The sequence below is a fragment of the Aythya fuligula genome, chromosome 12 (assembly GCF_009819795.1).
Source record: "Aythya fuligula isolate bAytFul2 chromosome 12, bAytFul2.pri, whole genome shotgun sequence".
Classification (NCBI taxonomy): domain Eukaryota; kingdom Metazoa; phylum Chordata; class Aves; order Anseriformes; family Anatidae; genus Aythya; species Aythya fuligula.
In genome coordinates, this window is record NC_045570.1 from 20,956,143 (window position 1) to 20,979,721 (window position 23,579).

Genomic DNA, 23,579 nt, shown 5'->3' on the forward strand with positions numbered 1-23,579 from the left:
CCCACGGGCGGTGGACGCGGGGCGTTAAGGTGGTCTGATGCAGTTGCTGTGCGCGGCGCTGGGCAGGAGCGGCCACGCGGGCGGGTGGGCAGCGATGCCGGCACCGCAGCGCACGCAAACCCTTGTGCTGTCGAGGCACCAGCCCGGGATGAGCTCTCAGCAGCGAGCCAGCGACGGAATGTCCCAGCAGAGCGTTTGGGTTTTGAGCGCAGAATTGAGGTTGGCAGTTACGCTGTCTTCAGGCAGAAGATGCTAAAAGGTGCCCGATGTGTGCTGAAGGAATCCCAGGCCTTTACACCGGGACCGGTGGCCATGGCGTGCCCAGGGCTGGCAAGCCTGGGTGCCGGTCCCAGAGCGATGTGCTGGTGAGACCCAGCCCCAGCACCCTGCGTGAGGGTGCCCCGAGCAATCCCAACTGCAAAACAGCCGCAAAACCTAACGGTGACGATCCACACAAAGCAGCCCGGCTGACTCTAACTTCCACTTCACTTGTCTGTGCTTTTCCCTGTTGAGGACTTAAAGGCCTGCCCGTCAATAAACACATTAGCTCACTAAACATTCGGATGCCTTTTCTTCTCTGGATTAACCCTTCGGGAGCTGGGGCTTCCTTTGGATTTGTTAGGATATTGATCACAGATCGCGTTTGCCTTTCAAACTCCCTTTCTGCTGTAGACTTGACAGATAGTTTCAGTGTTGCAGTCAAGCAGCAAATTCACTGCAGCTTCACAGATAAAGGGAGCTGCAGCGAACATCTTGTGTTGTTTTTCTTCTGGGATAGAAAGATACCTCTTCTTCATGTTTCAAAAGAAACATGTTCGCCATTATCAAGAATAGCTCACTCTCATTGGCGTTGCTAATTAAGCAAGTAATGAAATCTTAAACAATGTCAGATATAATATATGTATACTTTTAGTATTAGCAAAAACTATATTAAATTAAATTAAAACATGCTTTAACCTAATTCAGCTTTTCCTTTCCTACTGAAAATCATACCTCTTTTTTGTAAGTGTCTGTAAATGGGCATGAAAATTTAAAAGGAAACCAACTGAGATAGCCCCACTGTTTCTAGTTAAGAACAGATTAAAGAAGCTCTTAGAAGAATGGCTTAGAAGAAACTCTGCAAAATGGAAAGGTGATATTTTATGACCCAGGTGACCCAAACTGATGCAAAAACATCAGAATTAGTGACCTATGTAGAAAACAGATCTTCTGGCTTTTTCTTACATGTGGTAAGTTATTCTCTCAGTTCCCAAAGCCTCCCTGGGAATCTGAAGTAAATTGTATGCTGGTTTTAGTTAAGGCTATTTGGTATTGCACCTCTCATACATATTATATCCTTGTCCTACGCACACACTCTTAAAAATGCAAATACACCTGCCTGGCTCAGAATTATGCAAAGTAGGTGTAGCCTTCCCTTGTGATCAGGACCATATTCTCAGGTTTTTGAGCTCTTGATAAATCACCTTGTGGATCACTCTGTGGTTCTGTACAGTTATTGCCTTCTCTTGAAACTCTAATAAATTACATCGAATCTACGTGCTTTGGTTTTAGGTCTATCTGTTAGACCTCCTATGATCTTCCCTATTTTTCTGTCTAGAGGTGGATTTCTTAGTATTTCCCCTTTTTTAGGCTTTTTTTTTTTTTTATTGTTGTTTTTAATAAGTAAGTGAAACATCTCCAGTTGGAGACTTTAATGTGCTGCCTTTCTCCATCCTGTCATGTTGTACAGAGATTTCTTTGCCCTGTCCAGAGGTGATCTGGTTCTAAATTCTATTCCCATGGGGTTTGACAGTCTGCTCTCTGTGCTTACTTTTTGACTTGCTCTCATTTAGGCCGCTGAGATTTCTCATTGTCTTCAGAATTCATAGAATGCTTTTGCATCATTTTTTGCCTTATTCAACATACAGCCACTCTGAAATTCTATTTAAAACATTGAATCGACATAAGAAGCATAATGTTATTTACCATCTAACTTACCCATTTCTGTACCTGACATCATTCTCTGCAAATTCCTTAGTGCAAAGTCACATTACCATGGGTTATGTCTTAAAACTGTGGCATAAGCCTAAAGAGAAATGTTCTCTCCCTTTGTAATGCTCATGCCAGATAAGAAGCTAATACAAGTTGTGATTTAAAGGAGTTCTTATGAGGCTGGCAACAACTGTAATTTCAGAGCTGTCGTTAGTTTGCTCTGTCATACTCAGGAAGTCACGTCACTTCCCTGCCGCAGAGCCGTGGTGATAGTTCCCTGTTTATTTCAAAGGAGTGTTGAAAGGCTCGGTTAACACATTTCCATCGTTTGTGCTATATTAAGGACGAAGCGTCTCTATGGTTAGCTGCTACGCGAGTAACGACGCAACGCGCTGTGCCTATTGATCGGGCTTCTTCACGCTAGTCCGTGTGGTCACCTGTCCACCTGATCCCGTGCCTTTTAATGGGGAAGTGAAGCCTTATTCCCGTGGAGAGTATTTGTTTAAGAGGATTTCCTTTCTCATGCAGAGACAGCAGTAGCCATGCCAATAAGAGTGGGAGTGATTATGAGAGATTGACTGGTGGAATATAATCCCTGTGCTATACTGATCTGATCTGGTGAAGATTGCGTTTCAAAGGTAGCATCTCATCCCACTCCAGGAGTGGTGTTCCACCCATAAATAGGGCTTTAATGAGATCCGACAGGCCTGATTTCTCTGGTGATACAGTAAAACAACACGACCAATTCTGATGGTTTGGGGTCCTGACCTTTAACAAGGACTTGTGACGTAGGGCAGACTGCCCAAGAGAGATAGAGGGCCAGGAGGCCAGGGGGACAAGGTCGGCAGATAATGAAGTGGTCAGCATTGGATTTCTGTCACTCATGGTGGTTAAGTACAACAGTGAGGGACTTCGGTAAAAGAAACTGTTAAAGAGCACATGCAGAAAGTAACAGAGACAGGAGAATCTGGGGAGGATTTTAGTTACCTTTCAGGGTGAACTCGGGCAGTCTGAGTGACTTCGGTAATGAAGACGGTGAGTGCAGAAATCATGCAAAGAGAGTGAGAGAACAAGAAAGGAGCAGGAGAGATTGAACTGAACAGCAAAGGAAATCCAAGGAGACTTAATTTGACTGAGCATTGCACTCAGGCGTTGAGAGAGAACAGGAAAGAAAGCAACTGCAGTAGCAAAACAGAGGGCTAGAGCGAAGGTGACTGACGATGGAGTCCTTGGCTTACCCAGCCGGAGCTGCAGCAGCCGTTCTGAGGCCGTCAGGTCGATCCTGTCCTCCCAGCAGGTGAGGACCCTGCTCAGCATCGCCCAGGCTGAGGTTACCGTGGCCTTTGTGGGGCTGACGGCCACGAGGAGCAGTGCCCTGACAGCGTGTCCTTCAGCCACCGGGTTTGCAGCCTCAGACTTTTCCTGGTGCTGGGAACTTCTCTGTGTGGCACAGATGGTCTGTCTTCTTTTAAGTTTGTTTGTGTGGCTAGATCTAAATTTAGTGTGACTATTAGCTAAGAAAATAACCCATTTGGTATCAAACTACCTGCTGTGAATTCACACAGCAAAACTGTGAAATATAGAGGAAACTAAGACCTGCTATTAAAGAAGAACTGTCAGGTGATTATGTCCAAATTTAAGGTCTGTTTCTTTTACAAGTATGCTCCCTTATACCTGGTTTTAATATAAATATTTCACTGCAGTTTTGCTACTATGGCTATCTAGAGTACAAGTGGTAGAAATTAAATTAATTCGACCCAAACACTGAAGAGTTATATTACTGTACGACAACCCCAAAATTAAGCTAACTAGAAACAAAAGTGAAAATAGAAAGTCTCAGCATGTTATTCAACCTAAATAAGTTGCTAAAAAGCAACTGAAACAGTATGTGATAAGTAGGAAAATGTTTTAAAAACACTTTAGAGTTAGTAGCATAAGCTAGTTTTATTTACATCAAGAAAAAAAAATACTGTTTTAACATTGCTGATCCTTTTAGAAATATTCTAACTGCAATGCCTATGAAGAATAAAATCATTAAATCAGATGTGTACAGTGGTTTTATATAAGATATAACCTTTAGTCTCAGTTATACAACTGTAAGAATGGTTGCAGATATCAACCTGCATCTATATCAGCTTCAGTCAATGAAAGATTTGCTCTTTAATTTTTGTTTGTGTTCCGCCTCCCCCCCCCCCCCTTTTTTTTTGTATTTGGGTGTCTTATTGTTTTTGTGTTTGCTTTTTTTTTTTTTTCTTTTCTAAATGTGAACATTGAATCCAGGCAACCTGTTAGAGAGGTGAATTGCATGATTACACTGCATTGTTTTAATTTGTCTTTGGATGAATTCTCATAAGCTTTCATGAGAAAATCTCCCATTAGAAGCATTCATTTAATTTAAGAACAGTTGGGAGAGGAAGGGTTGAGATGACAGATGGAGGACTGTGGGTGTCTTATAAGAGAGAGCAGAGCTTTTTGTATTTATCTTTTGTGGCACATAGTTGCTGTTCTCTGCTGCTTCCATTTTTTTTTTTTTTAATCTGTGCTTTTTTGTGCAGTATTTCTTAGAAATCTCTCTTCTTTTGTACTGTAAGTCTAATAGATTTCATTAGTTTTTCCTGTACTGTGTCGGCTTTAAAACATAACAATATAACGTAGTATAGGGATGCAGCTTCGTAAGAAAGCAGAATAAAATAGGCTGAGCCTTAGTATGTGGATTTCAATCCAGTTTTGAATTGCATACTATTTTGCAGAAAACATATGGAAATATAGAACTGGTTTCTTCTCTATATCATTTTGCTGTTTGTCCAGCAAGTGTTATGTGTATACTGAAGACAGTCATCTAGCTCTGCCAGTGCCTCCACTATGTAATTAAAGGTTCACTAACAGCAAGTGGCTGAAATCTCACATTTAACTTTTATTTATTTTAGTATAAAAATATAAGGTTTCAAAACATTCTCTTTAAAAAGCATTTATGTACAAATTGTAGGGTTTCTGAATGTAAATGTGTGCTCTTACAATGTTTGTAGCCCAGGCAGTTCAGACTGCAAACGCTGCATGTAAATCAAATGCATTTAAATTAACAGTAATAGAAATGAGGGCAATAGTTTTGTTTTATAAATACCTAAAATAGCAATATGCACAAATACAAATATACTCATAAGAAGAGACCAGTTGATGACAATATTTTGATAATCACGTCCCTCATTTATGACTTACTCCTCTTTTAACAGTCTATAAATTACAATAGTGAATAATTGCTAAATGCCTATACAATACGACTGTCAGGCTCCTTCACAGAACTAGATAAAATTTAAAAGTAAATTTAAATCTTGTTAAAGTATGATGGAAAACAGTGCAATGTTTGTTCTATATAAAACTTGCTTTGCTCGGCAGTATGAGAAGCAAGCTGTACATGTAGGGCCAGAATTTCAAACATTAGTCTGGCTTTTCACTGTGCTGCACATGAATTTCTTTTCATCTATATGTGCTATCCCTAAATTTGTATTTCACTTAACAGATCAGTTGATATGAGAAGCAAAGTACATCCGTTAGATTTGTGTTACTTTTCCATGGAGTTTCTAACTTGATATGACCAAACCAGAATTCCACTTTTTCCCCCAAATTCTTTACCCTTCACAATTTTTTAATGATTTGATTAGTCTCTGTTCAAACAACAAAATCTCTTTTCCAAGACTACATCATCTCTTGCCCAGGTTCCTGTAGTCAGGTGTTGTTGTTGTTTGTTTTTTTTTGTCATCCCACGCTTTTAAGTCCATATAAAATACATTGCCGTAACACTCTTTCTAGTCTTTTATTTGGCCATTTTATACCTTCAGATCTCTTGTCCTTTCTCTATCCTCCTTCCTAACAAAGCAAGCTCCAATTCATCACTTTCAGTCTTTCTCCATCCTGTTTAACTTCATATAACTGCAGTCTTTCCATCAGCTTCATCAGAGATTGAATCTGAACACTCATTTCTTTTATATTTTTAATCTCATTCAAACAGCTCTGTACTTTCTTCCATTCTGTATCACCTACATCACTTTGCAGAAACTGAAGTGCAAAGAGTCTACTTTTTTCTCTTCAAATTTGCACTGAACCTACGTGACTTGACTTTTCTTTCTCTAAGAAGTAGTCTCCTATAATTTCATCATCATGATACTGGCCTCAGCAGGGACCTTTGTGTCAGCCACCGCTGGTCCTGAAGGGGTACAAACGGTCTCATGTGCTCCATGGAAAAAGCAGCATTCCCCTGTGCTCCAGGACAGCTGGCAGGGTTAGCACAGCTGCCTTTCTGCATTCTGCAAGGGGACATCTCATCTTGGTTGGCTCCCCAGGAGCCCCAACCTACTCCCTGCCTTGTCAGCTCTGTAGGACGCACTAACCACATTTCAGCTTCCTTTTTTCTTCCTCAGGGTACTGCCAGCTCTGTTACAAACTGCATTTTAGCAGATTTTCTAATATCAGCTGCCCCAACCTTGGAAACAATTATCCTGTGACCCATTGTCTTCCTGAAGAGATGGATAGACAGGGACAGTCCTACATCTGTCTTTTCCCACTGTCCTGATTTATTACTTTGTAAAATAATGAAACGTTAAAAAGGTTGAACCTGAACTGAAGCTATGACTACGACACTATTAATCAAACTGTTGGAGAATTACTTTATATTAGGTGCCTTAAGCATTGATCCAGTCCACTAAAAGTTGGCCTGAAACATAGCCTAAACACTGAGCATTGGGCCCAGGAAAAACAATTCTTGATTGCTTTGTGTCCTCTTAGAACATGTGACCCTACAACGTACCAGACCCCAAAGCAGCAGTAGTGCAAGCAGTTCGGAGAGGAAGGCAGCCCAAATCTGACCTGCTGGGCTGAGGATGGAAGCAGACAGCGATACGCAGAGCTCCTCGGTTCCTCCTGACGTGGGGCAACGTTGTCATGTGTCTAAGCACCTTTCACATAGAAAAAATCCATGATGTGGTGCATCATTTAGAAAATGGTTATGTATGTAATTTCATTTCTCACATCCTTCCTGGCACAGAGATGCCCCTGGACAGGAAAACAGGATCATGAACACGACCACGCCATTCAGCAGCTGCAGGCAGAAGCAGTACTGACACTGAAGCCAGCCCCCAAAGCACGTGGGCAGCTTTTTGAAGCTGCTTTTGGTGAGCCATACCTCTCACAATGCCCAAACACTTGAGACTTTGAAATAGGCTCTGTGGTGGTCGCTGGTCTTGGGCTGTTTCGTGAAGCATCTCCAGGGCTGGGGCTCGAAGAGTTGTGCTGTGTCTCTGTCCGACAGGTAGCTCCTGCACCAATCCTTGCAGCGATCGCAGATGAAAGGAGCTGAAATTAAATCATTACCTTCTCTCTTGGGAAGTCAGTGTTTCCGTACCACAGTGGTTGCTCCCTGAACCTTCTCGTCTCCCCGTGCCGCTCCCCGTCCCTGCCATGGCGAGCTGCTGCTGCTGGTGGTGCTGGTGGTGGCAGGCCCCGTCGCAGCGCTGGCGCGCGGGCCCGTCAGGCTCTGCTGCTCCGCCGGCCGTCACGAGCCTCTCTTATCTCCGCTGTCGATGCCACACTCGCTTGATGTCTCAGTTCCGGAACGGAGATGCTCCAGCTGCTATCTGGGAAGGCTCTGGCCCCAAAAATATTTAGTTAGCAGCCATTCCGTTAAGTGGAATTGACTTTTTATCGGCTTTCCTCTGTACGGCTGCCACCGGCGAAGGCTGTTTCCTCCTTCCCTCTTCTCCGCCTGTCAGTCTGCTCCGCATTCCTATCGGCAGCCGTTAGCTCTGATCAATACTAACCACTGTGTAACAGCTCACGCATGGCTGCCTTAGTTTGCATCGATCAGACCCTTCTTCCAACAGGTAGCCAGCTATTTGAGGCAACGACTTGAGATAAACACCTACTTTTACTTCAGGCTAATTCATTACGGACGGATTTCAAGGAGACCCGGTGCCCTACTTCAGAGGCTCGCAGAGATCAGAGATTCGACAGCAACTTCTCTCCTGCCTGAGAGCGTGTGAGGCCGTGCTATTTTCCCTGTTTCTTCTGAAATTCAGCCTGTAAAAATGGTGCTATCCAAATACTTTCAGAAGACCTAGACTGAAATTTACACTTCACATTCTTTTAGTTAGGAGTTTCTGAAAACTGAGAACTTGAGTGCTGGTTAGAAATGGGGATGGGATGCCCAGCTGGTCAGTAAGCATCTCCTGACTGTCCCGGCACAGCTTCTTACTGCAGGACCCTCTTCTGTTGCCACCAGGCACCCCAGGACCACGGCTCTGCAATCCCCACGTGCTCCATGGGGACGCCACAGCTTCTCTGCTCAGCCGACACAAGTATTGACTCCATCAGACAGCCGATCCAAACTGAGTCTGTTTCTTTTTTTTTTTTTCCACCATCCTTTTGAGGGAGAAGGAGCCCACCCTGAAGCTTGGAGAGCTGTCAGGTGGCTGCAGAGAAGGCACAGCACGGTCCCCAGCAGAGCTTTGCTCAGGCTGCCTGCACACATTTTGCACGTTTATGTTTTGCTCCACGAGAAAAAGCCTGAATCAGAACCCCTTAATGTGTGGGCTTGGAAGGCGGAGAGGAACATTCAGAAAAGCAGGAGCCTTTGCCAGAGGTGAAATATGCAGTTCTTAATCAGTCTGAGAAGCCTGTAGATCAGATGCATCCAGTCCTGAAAGCCTCTCTTAGAGAAGTTCCCAACTTTACAGCAAGCAAACCACCTTTTCTGGTTGTTTTATACCTGTGCCAGTTTACAGAGGCATAAGGCCCGCAGGGCTGTTACAAACTTTCCAGTGAAATGAGTGTTTATTATTATAGGTTTGATGCTGTTCCCAAAAGGACCTAATCAACAAGTAATAAGGCCTCAAGAGAGCAATTAGAAACCTGAACTTTAACTCCCTTATAACCACAGTGTAGACAGTAACTTTTGCTTTGGCTTTGGGGTATGCAGCCTAGTATCTTGCTGAAGAAGAAATACAGAAAATCTGAAATCTAAAATATCCGCATGCGAGCATTTGAATTTAAACACTGAGGCATAAGGCTAGTTTTTGTGGCAGGGTGAATGTGTATGGCAAAAGGGACTCATGGTTTGGGGGGGAATCACACCCAAACATACAGCCTCCTTCATACCTGTTGTTTTGTTTTTTTTTCAATGCTTCTTCCTAGCTTTAGGCAATCACTGAGGATGTCAGGTGCCAGCATACTTGCAGCATCTGTCCCCCCTTAAAACAATTACCTCATTTTTTCCATTTGTAAAGTAACAATAATATCTGCCTAAATGTGGAAGCTGGAGGTACTTGGTTAGTTTGAAACTTGTTTTGAAAATTTTCTATGGGACATTTCAGACAGGAACTACACATTAAATAATTCTTGCCAAAGAAAGTCATGTGGCTACTGGAAAATAAATAAATAAATACATAAAATAAAAAAGCACAAGAATACAGCTGCATAGCACAGCTGCACCTGTGGGTATTGCCCAGGAGGGCTAACACTCCTCGCAGCCTGGCTGAAGCATTGCCTTTGCAGCCCTTACACAGAGCAATTGCACCACTAACATGTGCCCGTAGGTTGTTAACTTTTGTATTATTTGAAACTGAAGAAGTGTGTTTCTAGAAAATATTACAGAGTTAAAGTTGGCAGTTGTGTTTTGTTTTGTTTTTTTTTTCCACTTTTTTTTTTTTAATATTGCATTTGAAGGCCATTTCCCATCACAGCATATATGTCTGCATGTAGAGAAGAGAGCTGTCACACATTTCCTCTTCAACAGGAACTATAGCAAGAAAGCAAATACTAGTGCCATGCAAGAAGCCAAGAAGAAAAAAAAAAAATCACATGCAGGGGTTGTCCATTTTTAAATTTGTGACTGGTCAGCAGCACTAGGGGATTTCCAGTTCACCACAGTACGAGCAGGCTGACCTCTGTGTAGTGGCTGTCTGTGCCTTGCGAGTGGAGTATAAAGTGAATCATTTTTATTTTTTTGCATTACTGGCTCCTACAAGTCCTCCAGTGACCGTGGGTAGTGGTAGCTCCACCTGCTGCAGCACGCCTGTGGCACGCGTCCTCGCGCGTCCCCCCGAGCTGGCCGTGCTTGGCTGAGGCCTGATGCGAGCAGGGTGAAGCCGACGCTGGGTGGCCAGAAGACACAGCTGCAGAAGCTGGCAGTGCCAAAAACTGCTGCACTGCTGGCAGGCGGCATTCATCTTCCAGCCGTGCCTCTTCTGACCAGCTCCAAACAAGTGTTTGTCCTGTTCTGTGGTCATCACCGCAGAAGTAAAAATAATAGTGAGTAAACGGTGAGAAGGAGGAGAGGTGTTGCTGTAGGGACTAAGCAGAAGTTTTCTGTAATTGCTCCTAGGAGAAACAGCAGGCATGGCCACTCACTGGAGTGTGTCATGTTACTGGGAATGATCAATAAAATAACGTGTGGAAGTGCGAAACTCCAGGAGCACACTGCAGAGCAGTGTCCAGGGCACATATTTTAATAGGCTGTTTTTCTCTGGAAGACACATAAAGTAAATGCACGTTGGCAGCATTCATATGGCTTGTCACGACACTCAGACATGGGTTGCATGTATATACACAGGTGCCTTTGCAGTCAGCAGTTACCGAGCTGTCGGGGTGAGGGGCTGCTCCCTTTTGAAGCTGGGAACACCGCAGCGAGGCCGGAGCTGTGCACTTCGCACCCCAGCTTCAAACCAGGGGGCTGGTGGTGCCTCCACGCCCCAGCACGGAGCATGGGACACCAGGGCCTGGAGCAGGAGCTGGAAGGGCTCCTGTCCCCTGCCATCTGTGGTGTTGGCAAGGAGAGGAGAGCTGAGCAGGCTGAGGATCCCGAAAACTGCGGTGAACATTCAGATGTACCTGGCCTTGCACGCGTTTAAGGTCTTGCAAAACTTCAGTGTATAAAATGGGGCCAGCAGAGGGAGTGAAATGCGGGGATGTTTTACAGTCTGTGGAAGAGGAGCTGCTGGGGTTTTGGTCCAGTTGTTGCTGGTTCAACCATGCTCCTCCAAACCCATGGTGTGGGGGCGCCGGCTCAGCAGACATCCATTTGTGCACTGTTCGTGTAATCAAGGTTGTGTCTGTATCTTCAACAGCAACAAAAAAAGGTTGTATTATTGTTTTTTACTCAAAATGTAATTTCTGAACATCAATATAGTAAAATGCAAATTCTACAGCCATGGATTCACGTAAGATCTGTGCTCATTGCTCTCGGACTATTTTTGTCAGTCAGTAGCACAGCTCTGTTCCCAGCCCCTGAGTGCGTGTGAGCTGCCTGGCTGCTCAGTGCACAGATCGTGGCATACCAAAACTGAGGGAATTCACAGCCTGAGCTGCTGTTCCGATTCTGAGTGAATATGTGAGTAAAAGGTGAGAAACTGTTACATTCATATGAACAATTGCAGTCTGGCTAAAAATGAGAAGAAACTCCAGCTACTCCTGCCCTATTTTGGCTCTGCAGAAACAGCAGAAGAATTTGGGAAACAAATGTTCAAGTTTCACACTACAGTTAAAAACTTAAATTTTCATTGATTAGCTGCTGAGAAAAGTGAGGGACAGGCTGTCATGCTGCAGATGGAGCAAAGCCTGGGGAAAACATTAGACTCACTGCTCCATCAGGGACCTTCAGTCCTGGCCTGCAGTCCAGCCTGGGCTCTAATACTGCACACACACCCCAGTAGGTCTAAATGGGCAAAATCATCTACTTTTGGAAAACTTCCTTTAGTACAAGGAGTCTGAAGTGTGTTTTCACATTATCTTTTGTTAGCTTGAAGGATCAAAGCAAGTTTCTAGACAGAAGTTGGATTTAATTGTTTGGGTTGAGGTTTTGAGGGCAGAGAGAGGGGATTTGCTTAAGTCCTTTCAGTGAGAAGACTTCACTTGCTGTTGTCCATCCTGCAGGAGGTGCAATTAGGATCATAAGATGGTTTGGGTTGGAAGGGACCTTAAAGACCATCTAGTTGAACCCCCCCCTAAAAAAACAAACAAACAAACAAACAAAAAGTGCCAGTTTTGTAGTGCCAGATTTTCCCAAGTATGACTTGAAACTGCTGTATAAATGTTACTGTCAGGTATAACGTAGGTTGTTATATTGAGGTTTTTGTTTTGCTTTGTTTTTGTTTAGAGGACACTGCAAATGAGAAAAAAAAAATAATCAGCTTTAGCTGGAAATAAAAAATAAAAAAAGACAGACAGTTGGTGAAATATGTCTTGGAGAAGTGTTTTTCTGAAAACCATCCCCAGCCCGAAATTTTTCAGGAAGTTTCCTTTCAAAAAGCACTACGTACTCACTCCTCCAATTAAGGTTAAGAAGAACAAAGGGAAGTCTTTTTTTTTTTTTCTTTTTTTTTTTTTTTTTTTTTTCCTGCCAGTACTATATTTGATATCTGAGAACTGGCTGATGCAATTACGAGTCTTAGCTTTCAGGGTGCTGTTTCATACCTTCAAGAGGTAAATGACAATTTCCCAGATATGGGGTGGGGGGAAGGGGTTGAAATATTGGTGAGACCGGTACATGCAGTAAGCAGCTCCTTCTGATCTGATCTTCCCTGTTCTGCACCTGTGTACCATGACAAAGTTTGCTGCACAAGTTAGACTGGATTTGTTTCCAGTGGGTCTGTCTGGTAATGGTGGCTGGGATGGGCTGAATATTTTGGGATCTCTTCAGATGTATCACCATCTAAAAGTTAGATGGTCTCACCTCTCACTCTTATCATCCCAAATGGTGGTCAGTCTGTACCTGAAATACAAGTTTAGGACCTCATTCTCATTTACTTTGCACTTAATTTATTTTAGCTCTGTAATGTTTTCAGTTAGCATTGATTAGTGTACATGCCAATATGTGATAAATATTGAGAAATGAAAATAATCTTTAAGTCCAAAATGTTTGAAAACCTTTGCCGTACAGGGTGCAGATAATGAACCTGTGATAAGCTCATCACAGCAATTTCTACCTGGTGACCACGTTAGCAAGAGCTGGAATTCATGGAGCTGTATGAGAGGCCCTTAATACTAGTGAATCACCAGGCCAGCTCTGCGGTACAGGTGTCTGTTATCTCTGATTCTCCTTTCACTGAAAAAGAAAGGTCAATGCAGAGGTAGTTTGTGAAACAAAAGGTGATGTGATCAGTCAGCAGTGTCCCAGAAGTCAGTGCTAAGGATCTCCAGAGTCTGTGATATTCCCCAAACTCAGCCTTGTGTGTTGGTCTTATAGTTTTGCAGGACTGTTGAGTCCTTTTCAACTTTTTACATTCTTCTATTTCCAGTCCCCTATGTCACTTTCAATCAAAGATTATTCATATTGTGGTATATGCTGTCGGCTTTATTTTTAAGAGGTCTTTTAATCTGTGTTTATACACAAGTCTTCAAAGATACATTATTTTATTTTTTTTAGCAAAACACAGAAATGTTACAAGTTGTTAGTCATTGGATATTGTGGAATTAGCTTAAAATAAGTTTTTCCTCCTTGAAATGGGTATTTGTGTTTAGTTCAAATAATTCTGCATCAGTCTGTTAAAGATGAAAATCAGAACAACCTCTGCAATATAGGAAAGGTAAAGCGAGAACAAAATGGCACTTGGCCAATGTTTATGAATCACGGAATATGATCATGAAATCATAAGAATAACCACCAAAAGGTAAATAAATTACCCAGCCTACTACTTATTTTCATGTACAGTTTGACACAAAAGCTGAAGCCATGAATGATTTATACCTGTTTTAACAATAATACTCATTTTCCTGAAAGATGGTCAGCACTAAGGCTGCTGTGGGCACCGTGCCAGTTGTTGAAAGGTTAATGTCTCAGCAGCAATACATTAAATTATGAATTATACCAGTCCCAAAATGGAAGGTTATTAGCTCAGTATGTTTAATTAGCCCGACTCGAACTTTGCCATCTGCTAGCACTGTCCGTCACTAATGTATGGCCACGTGGAACAGGAAGGTTGGAAATAAGGTGCTGGAAGCAGGAAACCTTCACTTCCACACAACCAAACCTCACCCACTAAAACTGCCTGGGGGTGCCGATGCTCTGAAATCCCCGGCAGGTCCAAAGGCTGGCTCACACACACGGCTCTGGTGAAATCCTTCTTGGTAACCACCAACTGATCCCAGACGTGAAAGGTGCTGCACGCAGAGTTCAGGAGCACAAGGAAATCCACAAGGATACGCACGTCTTGTTTCCTCCTGAGGCTTAGGGCCAGTTTTCATGTCAAAACATTTGATTAATGTTTGTAAATTCTAATTAGAGTTGTGTCCTGGTTACATCATAGTGTTTAACGTGAAGGGAAAAGGAAGAAAGATGAGAGCCTGGGCAATGCATGTGCCAGAAAAAGAGAAGCTTTTCTAGAGACAGGTCTGGAGCTGCAACAACCACAGGCATATGGGCAGCCCTGTACAGTGTGGCCCTTGATCATCAGAGCATCCTGCAGGCCAGTGCTCAGACATTCGGGAAGAAACAGCTCATGGTGGGTTTATTTGCACAGCATCTCTTCCCAATAACTGTGCAAGGCTGCGATATTTAGCTTTTTAACAAATATTAAAATGATACTTTTCTTATTTTTTAAAAAATAACAAAAAGTAAAATATGCTGATCTTGTATTAGTTAAGATTGTGTGACTTGTAAAATATGATGTGCTAAGTGATAACTTAGTTAATCATTCATCATTATTATAAGGGTGCTTTTGTGGGGGTTACGTGTTAAAACTGAGGTCAGAAGTGTGTCCAGGAAAGTGGAATGTACAAACAGGGGGAAGATTTTGAAGCTGTAAGAGGCCAAACACAGTCCCAATTTTAATTTTCCTTTCTCCTTCTCCTATCCAAGGTAGGATAACCTTGCCATGGAGGAAAGGGATTTGAACAGACGTAACGTAGAGCCTTCCAGTAGCCGGACACAAAAATTAAGAGAGAGTTTATTCATTCCCACCCCAACAAAGCCCAGCAGAATTTAAAGATATTTTAACCTACAAAGGAGATTGGGTCAAACACTTACTAATTCACTGAAAACTAGTCTAGGTGGAGAGGTCCATGCAATTCCACCGGCTACAAAGTCTCTGTGTTTCTATGTTGCATGAAAAGAGTAAAGAAAGAGTCTGACAGAAATTACAAGGCATCCAAGTCAGTGGAAGAGACAGTATCAGGTAGAGAATCGACTCCTTTTTCTTAATTTACTCACTGTTTCTTCTTCTCCTCTGGAGTTTTTGCTGATTCCCTCTCCTTCACTTTAGTAAATCCTCTGTGCTTGAACTTTTGTAGCAGGTGGCATGGTTGGAATATTGGAGTAATACGTATTAGAGTAAAACCTGCAGACGGAAATAGAAAGTAAATGGAAGATTAATTGATCAGAGGAAGGGCAAAGGATGGAGGGGATAAAACAAAGGGAAGGAAAGACAAAAATAATACCTTACCTGTGTTCTACAATAATTTATTATTTTTATATAGTGCCCACGGTGTATAGGATCTGTTTTACTGAACAAATAGGAAAAAAAGAGTTCTCAGCCCCAAACAGCAAACATATTAATTTATAATGTGACAGCCCAACTAAACAAGTGGTCAGGCCAATGCAACAAGGAATAATTTAGGGCTTATGGAGCCTGAGTTACTTTAGTTTGGTATATGCACATGTGCATTCCATCAGATGGAAGTCTCTTGTTTTTGTAATAACTTATTGCAGAAGAAAAATTTCTCTCTCAGGAAAGTTCTGAGTGAGAGAGGGAGGGTTTGAGGGCATGGACAAGTGTTTTATGCAGAGGAACAAAGAGACTGCCATTTTAATACATCATAAAAGGAGTGACAAATTTAACCACAGCCTTACAGCAGAGGTACTGCAAATCACCCCCCAGCCAGGATTCAAGGAAGCTCGTAGTGGGCTGAGAAGTGGTGCAGAGTGAAGAGAAAAGCAGAGGAGACGGGAGGAAAAACTGGAGCATTTGCTCTGAGCCATCCAGAGCTCGAGTTTCTAATGAGCCGTCCAGATGGGACAGCGAGGAGGTGACCTGAAACAACACCACCAAGCAGGAGAGGGTTCCAGGGGAGAAGCAAACCCACCGTGACCACAGAATCGGGGCAGCAATAGCAAAGTTGTTTTCTAGCACAGTTACTGAAGTTTCAATTGCAGTTTTATTCCAACAGCAAATTCCAAAGTTTTATGTCCATAAAGGTTTAGACATAAACAAGAAAGAAGTCAGGAAAGTGGTATGTACTTGTATAAACAGTTCCACTTTATAATTAATGCTGGAGATCAGGGGAGCAGGAATAGCTGTGCATGTGTGGTCATTCAGATTTACGGTTGGCCTTATTAAAACCTAGTTCTACAATAATTTTATGCCCAGGTAGGGCAGAAAGAGAGCAGGATGCCCCCAAGCAACCCATAAATAGTGTGGTGAAGACAAAGTGTTTATTACTTAGCTTCACAAAGGCTCTGTAAGTGCTCTCCCAGGGTACATATACTTGTACCCCAGATGCCAATTCTGCAAATTAGCATTATTTCTCAAAATACTATGTAAACAGAAGTCATTTGAATACTTGATTTCATCAGACAGAGTACCACATGGAAACGTCAGTATCTTCTCTTCCCTTCTGCAGAGTGATCAGAGGTTTTCATTGCCTTTGTGTTTCTCTTGGAGTATTGTTACTGATGAAAAAAACTTGCAGGGTCTGGGATCTTTACAGAACTTTATTCCTCAGGATTTTGTCCCATCTCATTGCCATCTTTCTTCCTCATCTTCCCCCTCTCTGCACCAAAACAGCCATTAGCCTTTGAACTAAAGAAAACTTTCAAGAGACGAGGTGAGATTACAAACTAATCAGTCTGAAAGAGCAACTCTGGGGCATGAACTTTCCCATTTGTTACTGAAGTGTGCTATTTTGAATCTTCTGTTTAATAGTTTAAATGACTATGCCAGAAGTTATTTCATGTCTGAGACACATAGGGAATTTCAGGGATATGAGATCCTGTCAAATAAACTTCAGGATGTACCTTTTTGATTAGTAGAAAAGCTACCAGTAAGTTCAGCTCAGGTGTTTGCTAATGAGCTCTTATTGTATCATTGTGTCCTACAATTATGAGTTGTTCAAATTTTAGAAACTTTCACCTTTTTTTTTTCAATCCATTTCTGTATTGTATTTCACATAGAAACAGGTACCTTAGTTTAGAGGAGAACTACACAGGGTGAGATTTTCCAGGGCTAAAAGCAACTGTTGGATCCCATTGGGAGGATGCATAGCTATCCTGTTCAGTGAAATAAAGACATACTTTTAATCCTGAATGTTGCAGGATACTGGATTTTAAAGTTCTTCTTACAGCAGAAAAGTTGCCACTGACCAGTAAGCCATTGCTAGGAGGTGCTGTGTTCGCTGAGAGGGAGAAGGCACTTCTTTTTCCTAGGAGGTTGATCTTAGTCATAATTCTTTGGAGCTGCTGATATTTTGAGTCTTTTGACTTAATTCATTGGAATTAAGAAAGGAAGAAAGGGGTAAGTGAGGACGATCAGTGATGCACTGTAAATTGGTAAGATTTCATGGCACCCCATATGGATGTTGTCTGTGTGTCTGGAAACACATCAAGAGAATTTACGCAATCGTGTCTTTTATGCTCTGATCCCTCAAGTCAGTGTTATTCCCATTTTACAGGCCAGGCAAATAGGACAAAGAGCGGAGGAGAGTTTTGAAGTCCATCCTCGTATACCTTTGTCTTGGGCACTTTTAGTGTGCCATGTGTACTGCTCTGGCTGGTCCTTCAGAACAGGCAGCAAGTCTGTGGCATGGCTAGGAATAGAAGCCAGGCCCTTATTCCAACTCCCAGATCCTCAAGAATATTTTTAGGTACCTAATACCATTAATTTTATACTTTTTTTTTTTTTTTTTTTTTTTTTGGCCAAAGCGCTTAGAAACAAGATCATGCTTCCTCCTGAAATAATTTTTAAAATCATACTTATGTGATCTTGGACTTCTGTTTTTCAGGGATTGTGTGCAGTTTGGCCATATTTAAGAACAAATGGGCTTCAAAAGTAGTTTGTGAAGAGTTCTGAGTGTACAGTGCTTTTGTACAGCCTTAAAGTATGACTAAGTATACAGGGAAGATGGTGCAGAGTCTCTGTCTTCTGCAGAGTCTGAGAAGAGCTTTGGCAGAACGTAGGCATTGGGTAGCAATGTGGGGGAGCAGTAGAAGGCTTCTTTTAATGGCCGTAAGATTCAGATTCATTTTTTGCTGACTCCAAAAGACAAAATACTGTGCTTTTGTACCCCCTTTTGTTTTGTTTGCATCTTTCTTTTCTCAAACACAAAATCTTTCATATTTAAAATACAGCAAGGCCATTGCTGTACACCAGTTTACCAATATTTTAATTAAAATGATGCTAACACACAAGAAGCTTCCAGAAACCCCAATGACAGCTGGCCTACAGCATGCTGAAGCTTTTCCAGCCTCAGTGCTGCAGCCTTTACTCAAAATGCTCACAGTGGCCTGGAGAAATATACCGATTTTCTACATATGGTTATTTTTTTATTATGCTAACTCAACATCTCATTTGAAGCCCTGCTCCTGCATCCTATCTATTATTAATTAATTGATTTCCTATAAGCTTGTTACTTCAATTGCTATAACATCCTCACAATGTGCATGGCTTTTCAGGCAACAGGAGACAGTTCCCGTCACAAAGAGCAAACACGCCAAAAATGCCAAGTCAGACAAAGGCGAAAGAGCACTGCAAGAAGCAAGTAGATGAGTGGACAAGCCTTGGCATGCTCGTGCCGTGGTTATCGTTTTCTTTTTGGTTAAATGCCTCAGATTCCCAGTAGTGTTCGCTATTCATCCTCTGTCCCCAGTCCTCACCGTTGCCCACAGCCATTCTCTGTTCCTCCCATCACACATCATTTGGCCACCTCCCGTTTACCTCTGGACATGTAGTTACTTGTAAGATGAACAGATGTGAGGGGCAGCGTGTTTTTTGGTGACTCCCCCCATAGTTGTCACAGGAAGAAAAGGGCTTGAGGAGGATTTGGGAGCCCAGAGGCCATTCCTGTGCAGGGTCGGGCTGTCCCATGTGAGGGGAACACAGCCTCCGTGGGGCAAACGCTGGGGGAACAGAGCCTCTGCGTTTGCTCCAGCCTTTGAGGTGCTTCCCTCCTCTCGCTGAGTCCAGTGCCGAGTGGTAAATGTGCTTATTAGAGTGCTAATGTCCTGCCAGTGGAATCCTACCTCCAAGTATATTAGGGTAATGAGTTCACACCTAACTAATGGAGACTTAATAGAGTTACTAATAGGCTGCCTTTTCCCCCACGGTTTATGACCCTGCAGGCCAGAGCTGTGAGGGGAGGGAGAGGCTGGAGGCTGCTCTCGGTCCCGCAGACGCCACGGCAGCGCTCCGGCCCGGCCGCCAGCCTCCGCCTGCCTCAGGAGTTCCTTTCCAGGGACATCATCCCTCCACCTTTCTGCGAGGAAAAATAAACAGTTTGAGGCTCCTGCGTCTTTATTAAACATTTCCTTCAAGCTGCATACTTTGGCTCCGTGCCCAAGTGCACCAAGAAAGCTTCCACAGAGCAGCTCAAGGCCGGAGTCCGGCCGCCGGCTGCCCGGGATAAACAGCCCCGGCGGGGCCCAGCACCTGCCCCCGCCTCGGCCTGGCCACGGTGCCGAGAGGCCGCGAGGGCCCCTGCTCGGCACGGCCGTGTGCGGCTCTGCTCACCGACACAGGCCGACGTGGCAGCGAGGTGGGTGGGGAGGGGACGGCGAGCGCCCCGGGACAGCAGAGGTTGTCTGGTGCTGCTGGCGGGGAGGGCTGGCGTCAGTGTGGAGGGGGTTTGGAGAGCTGCTGGAGCTGGGGGAGGAAAAGCAGTGATATTCTTAAGTCTGTAGCACCAGGTGAATGGTATGTTAGCACTTAAAGACGCATTCTTTACCCACCACCAGCAGTGCTTCTGCCGGGTGACGGTGTGGGGTTTGCCGTGGGTTGAGTCCCTGCCTGAGCGTGGTGACTGCCCGTCACGGCCCTGCAGAGGGAAAAGCGGTGTCAGACGGCGTCATGCCGGGCGGGCAACGTGTCTGCGAGCCGCACAAGGACACAGCGCCGAGCCCCAGGCCCTGAGAGAGGGGCCCGGCCGCAGGAGGTCCCGCTGGAGGGGGCTGAAAGCCGCGGGCAGCGGGGCACGGCGGCGGGGTGATGTCAGCGCTTCCTTCTGGGCCGGTCGTGTGCGCCTGCCAGGTAAACAGTCTAGAAATAGACGGGAGGAAGGCAGCGGATGGAGCGTGCAGCCGGGCTGGAGCTCGGCCTCCACCCTTTCCTCGCCACAGCCGTCATCACAGGCAGCTTTCCTGGCCTGGAGCGGGGTGCTCGGGGCAAAGCTGGCAATTGTGCAAGGAAGCAAAGCCAGGACTCTCGTGTAGCATGGTTTTAAAATGTAGTGCCCACGTTGTGAGACGCTGCTGGCAGAACAAGCAGGCAGAGGTTGTTGATGGGGTGGCTACAGCAGAGCTGCTTCATCCCCGTTTGGGCAGCAGGAGCCCAGTGGCTGGGATGGTGGAGGTGGGCGCCGCAGCTAACGCACCTCACTGAGCAGGGAACCCTGCTGTGCCCTGAGCTGGGAACAGGTTAAAATTGAGGCATTTATTGCAAGCATAGAAGCTCACTTACGTCGTGTGAAGTGTTCCCAGCAACTGAACAACAGAAGTTCAGGTATAGAAACTCTGTAAAGTGCCAAGAATATTCTTAGTTGGCTCTTTCCTCATTCACTAGAAATGTGCCTTTTCTGTGACGCCTTTCAGAGCAGTCTGGCAGTTAAATTAGTAACTACAATAAAAACTACCAGTGCTGCTTGGAGACAGGGTTTTCTAAATCTCTGCTCATCAAAAATATAACGCGTGGTCTAAGCCGCCTCCTGAGGCAGGAAGCCTGGCCTCGAGTCCTGGGCTTGCCCCGTTTTCATTGACCTCAGCAGACAAAATGCGCGGCACCGTGCAGGTTCTTCGCTGGGACAGGGGCCATATCTTTTCCAGGCATGATGGAGTACTTTTTCAGGAATTTTCCAGGCATGGTAGTGTGATCCTGTGCATCATCCACACATGTGTCCTGTCTGGAGTGGCAGAGAGAAACTGCAAGAGCAGAAAGCTGGGAAAACACTGTCACAGCTACTGCTGATGGCCAGGTGCCCGCTCAGCACTTTCCTTTACCCCCACAAAACAAAGCTGCCGTCATAGCAAGTACCCATAAAATGCAAGGCATTCTGAGTGCGGAGATTAGTGGTAATTTTACAAGGACTCAAATAACGTCGGTCTGCAGGGTGCAGCACTGCCTTGAAAGGGAACAGCAGACATTTCCCCTGGAAGCAAGTTTCCTCTTTCGAGCAGTTTACAGCTGAAGCGCAGTGTCGGATTGTGGCACAAATATCCTATCAGCCTTGGGTTGGAAGACAGATATTTGATACCTCTTTCTGTTGCCGAAACGCGCTGCCCAGACGAGGCTCCCAGCACGGTTATTTTTTGAAGCATTATGTAATTGGATTGCATGGTCAGTAGTGCTTCCTTAACGAGCCTTTCAGCAAGCCCTCCGCCTGCCGCAGCCAATCCTCAGCCCTTACATACACACTTACTCACGCAGGCTCAGTCTGGAGTAAACTCGCTGCTAAATACAGTTCGGACGCGGATGAGACCAGGCTCGGAATAGACCTTCCGCCGCCCGCGGTGCGCGAGGCGCGGTGCCTGGCTCTGCCGCTGCCCCAGCGGGGCCACGCTGGCGTTTCCTGGCCGCGGGCTCCCCTCCTCCTGCCCCTGCCTGGGCCCTCCCGGGGAAAACCTGCTCGCTGCAGCACAGAGGGGCGACCAGGCACCAGTGGTCCCAGTCCTCCCGGTGCAGGCGACAGCCCGGGGTCTGCCGCTGTGATGGTCCCCGGGGCTTGAAGCCATCGGTCCCCAGCCATGGGCAGACTCTGCCACTGCGCCCAGGCCCCGAGTGTCACGGGGCCTTCCCGTCCCCAGGTTTGGGTGCAAGCTGGAGTGCCGAGCCTGGAGCTCTGTCTCCAGACGCCTTCGTGGGTCAGGCTGCAAAGTAACCACGCTCGCGGCCCACTGCCGGAGACGAAGTGTGGGGCTGGCCCCTCGTCCGTCAGCGGCGTTTGGCAGGACTTGGCCGTCCCCCTGGGCCACTGTCCGTGTGCCGGTTGTGGCTGTGCTGAGTCACTGCTTCCTGTTTGCGATTGCTGACTGGTGGCAGCAGTTGCAGAAGCAAGGAGAGATATTAAAAAGTGTGAACTTCCACTGGGACCAGCAGATACAATTAGGGCCGTGCCAAGAAATACACTGCAGCGAGCAGTTGTTTAAAGGGATGCAGAGCACTGCGCACCCCCTGTTCCCTTGCTGCAGGAAGTAGGAAAAACGAACATCACCAGCCTTTTATCATCGGTGAACCCAAATAAAAATGGTGTTTGCCTCCTAAAGCTTGCTCTGCTCTGGCTCTTCTCCACGCTCCTCCTCAAAGTGATTGACCCAGCCTTCCAGCCAGGGTCTTCTCTACCTGCCACCTCAGCCGCTGCTAAGTAGGGAACCTTCTTTCACCCAGGAGTGGCTCTCTCTGGAAAGCCTACATGATGCTGTGTAAATGGGGCTGCTTCAGAAGCCATACACAACTGTAATGTTATTTCCATTCTTTTTTTTTTTTTTTTTTTTTTTTTTTTTTTAATGGGAAATATCCCGGGGGAAAAGCATGAAAGTATATGGAGAAGGTGCTCTCTGATCATTAAGATCTAAATGTAGCATCCGAGCAGCATGTGTGCTTCTTCATATTATGCTGAAATTCATCTTAAAGTGCTGCTCCTATGTGGGCATTTCCCTTTTTGTCCTTTTTTGCTTGAACGTTTGGAAGCATTGCCAATAGTTTCATCTCCAGCCCTGGTGATTAATGTCTCCAAAAGTTCTTTCTCTGCTCTATTGTTTATTATATTTATATCAGCCTTTTAATTTGTATTTTAAATCCATATTAACTTTTTAGCCTTACTTTCAGAATATGCGTTCTGCTTATTAAGCTAAGCACAGGAATTAGAGGATGGAGTTCTATGGACTGTGTGATACCAGAGGATAGAAAATATACTGAGACTGGTCTTTTTTGAAGTGAATATAGTTGTTGTCAGCTAAGAAGAAGGAAAAAAAAAAAAAAAACAAAAAAAAACGCAACTTAACTTTTTTTACTGGCACTAGACTGATTTTTTTTTTTTTTTTTTTTTTTTTAGCCCTGTGACAGACACAAGGCTGAGGACTGCCATAGAGAACATACATTAGGAAAAAAAAAGAAAAAAAATAGCCTCAGTTATTTCAACAAATACCAAAAGTGGATTGAGAGTGGATGAAGAGGAGGAGGAGGCAATAGTGAACACACAACACAGTTCAAGCTGGCAAGGAGCCCTTTCTTGAAGAATGTAAGTTTAACCTTTAGCATTCAAGTGTCTGGGCTTAAGTGTCATTATGAGCAATACTTTCCTCCAGCACAGCCTCTCCTGCCTGGAGGAGGGCTCTGTGCAACCCCATCAGTTTTCCCCTTTCCTTTACAGAGTACAAAAATATGTATTTGTCTGGTTATGTTCAGCAAAGTTACTTTGAATGGCAG

General features: G+C 44.6%; 1 long non-coding RNA gene across 1 annotated transcript in view; it reads left to right on the top strand.

Annotated features, from left to right (window-relative positions):
- LOC116494026 overlaps positions 1-23,368 on the top strand; it is a 329,297-nt gene extending 305,929 nt beyond the window's left edge. The window contains exon 4 of the long non-coding RNA XR_004253828.1: positions 23,206-23,368. This is a non-coding gene — a long non-coding RNA (uncharacterized LOC116494026). The remainder of the gene's footprint in view (positions 1-23,205) is intronic.
- The last annotated feature ends 211 nt before the right edge of the window (positions 23,369-23,579 follow it).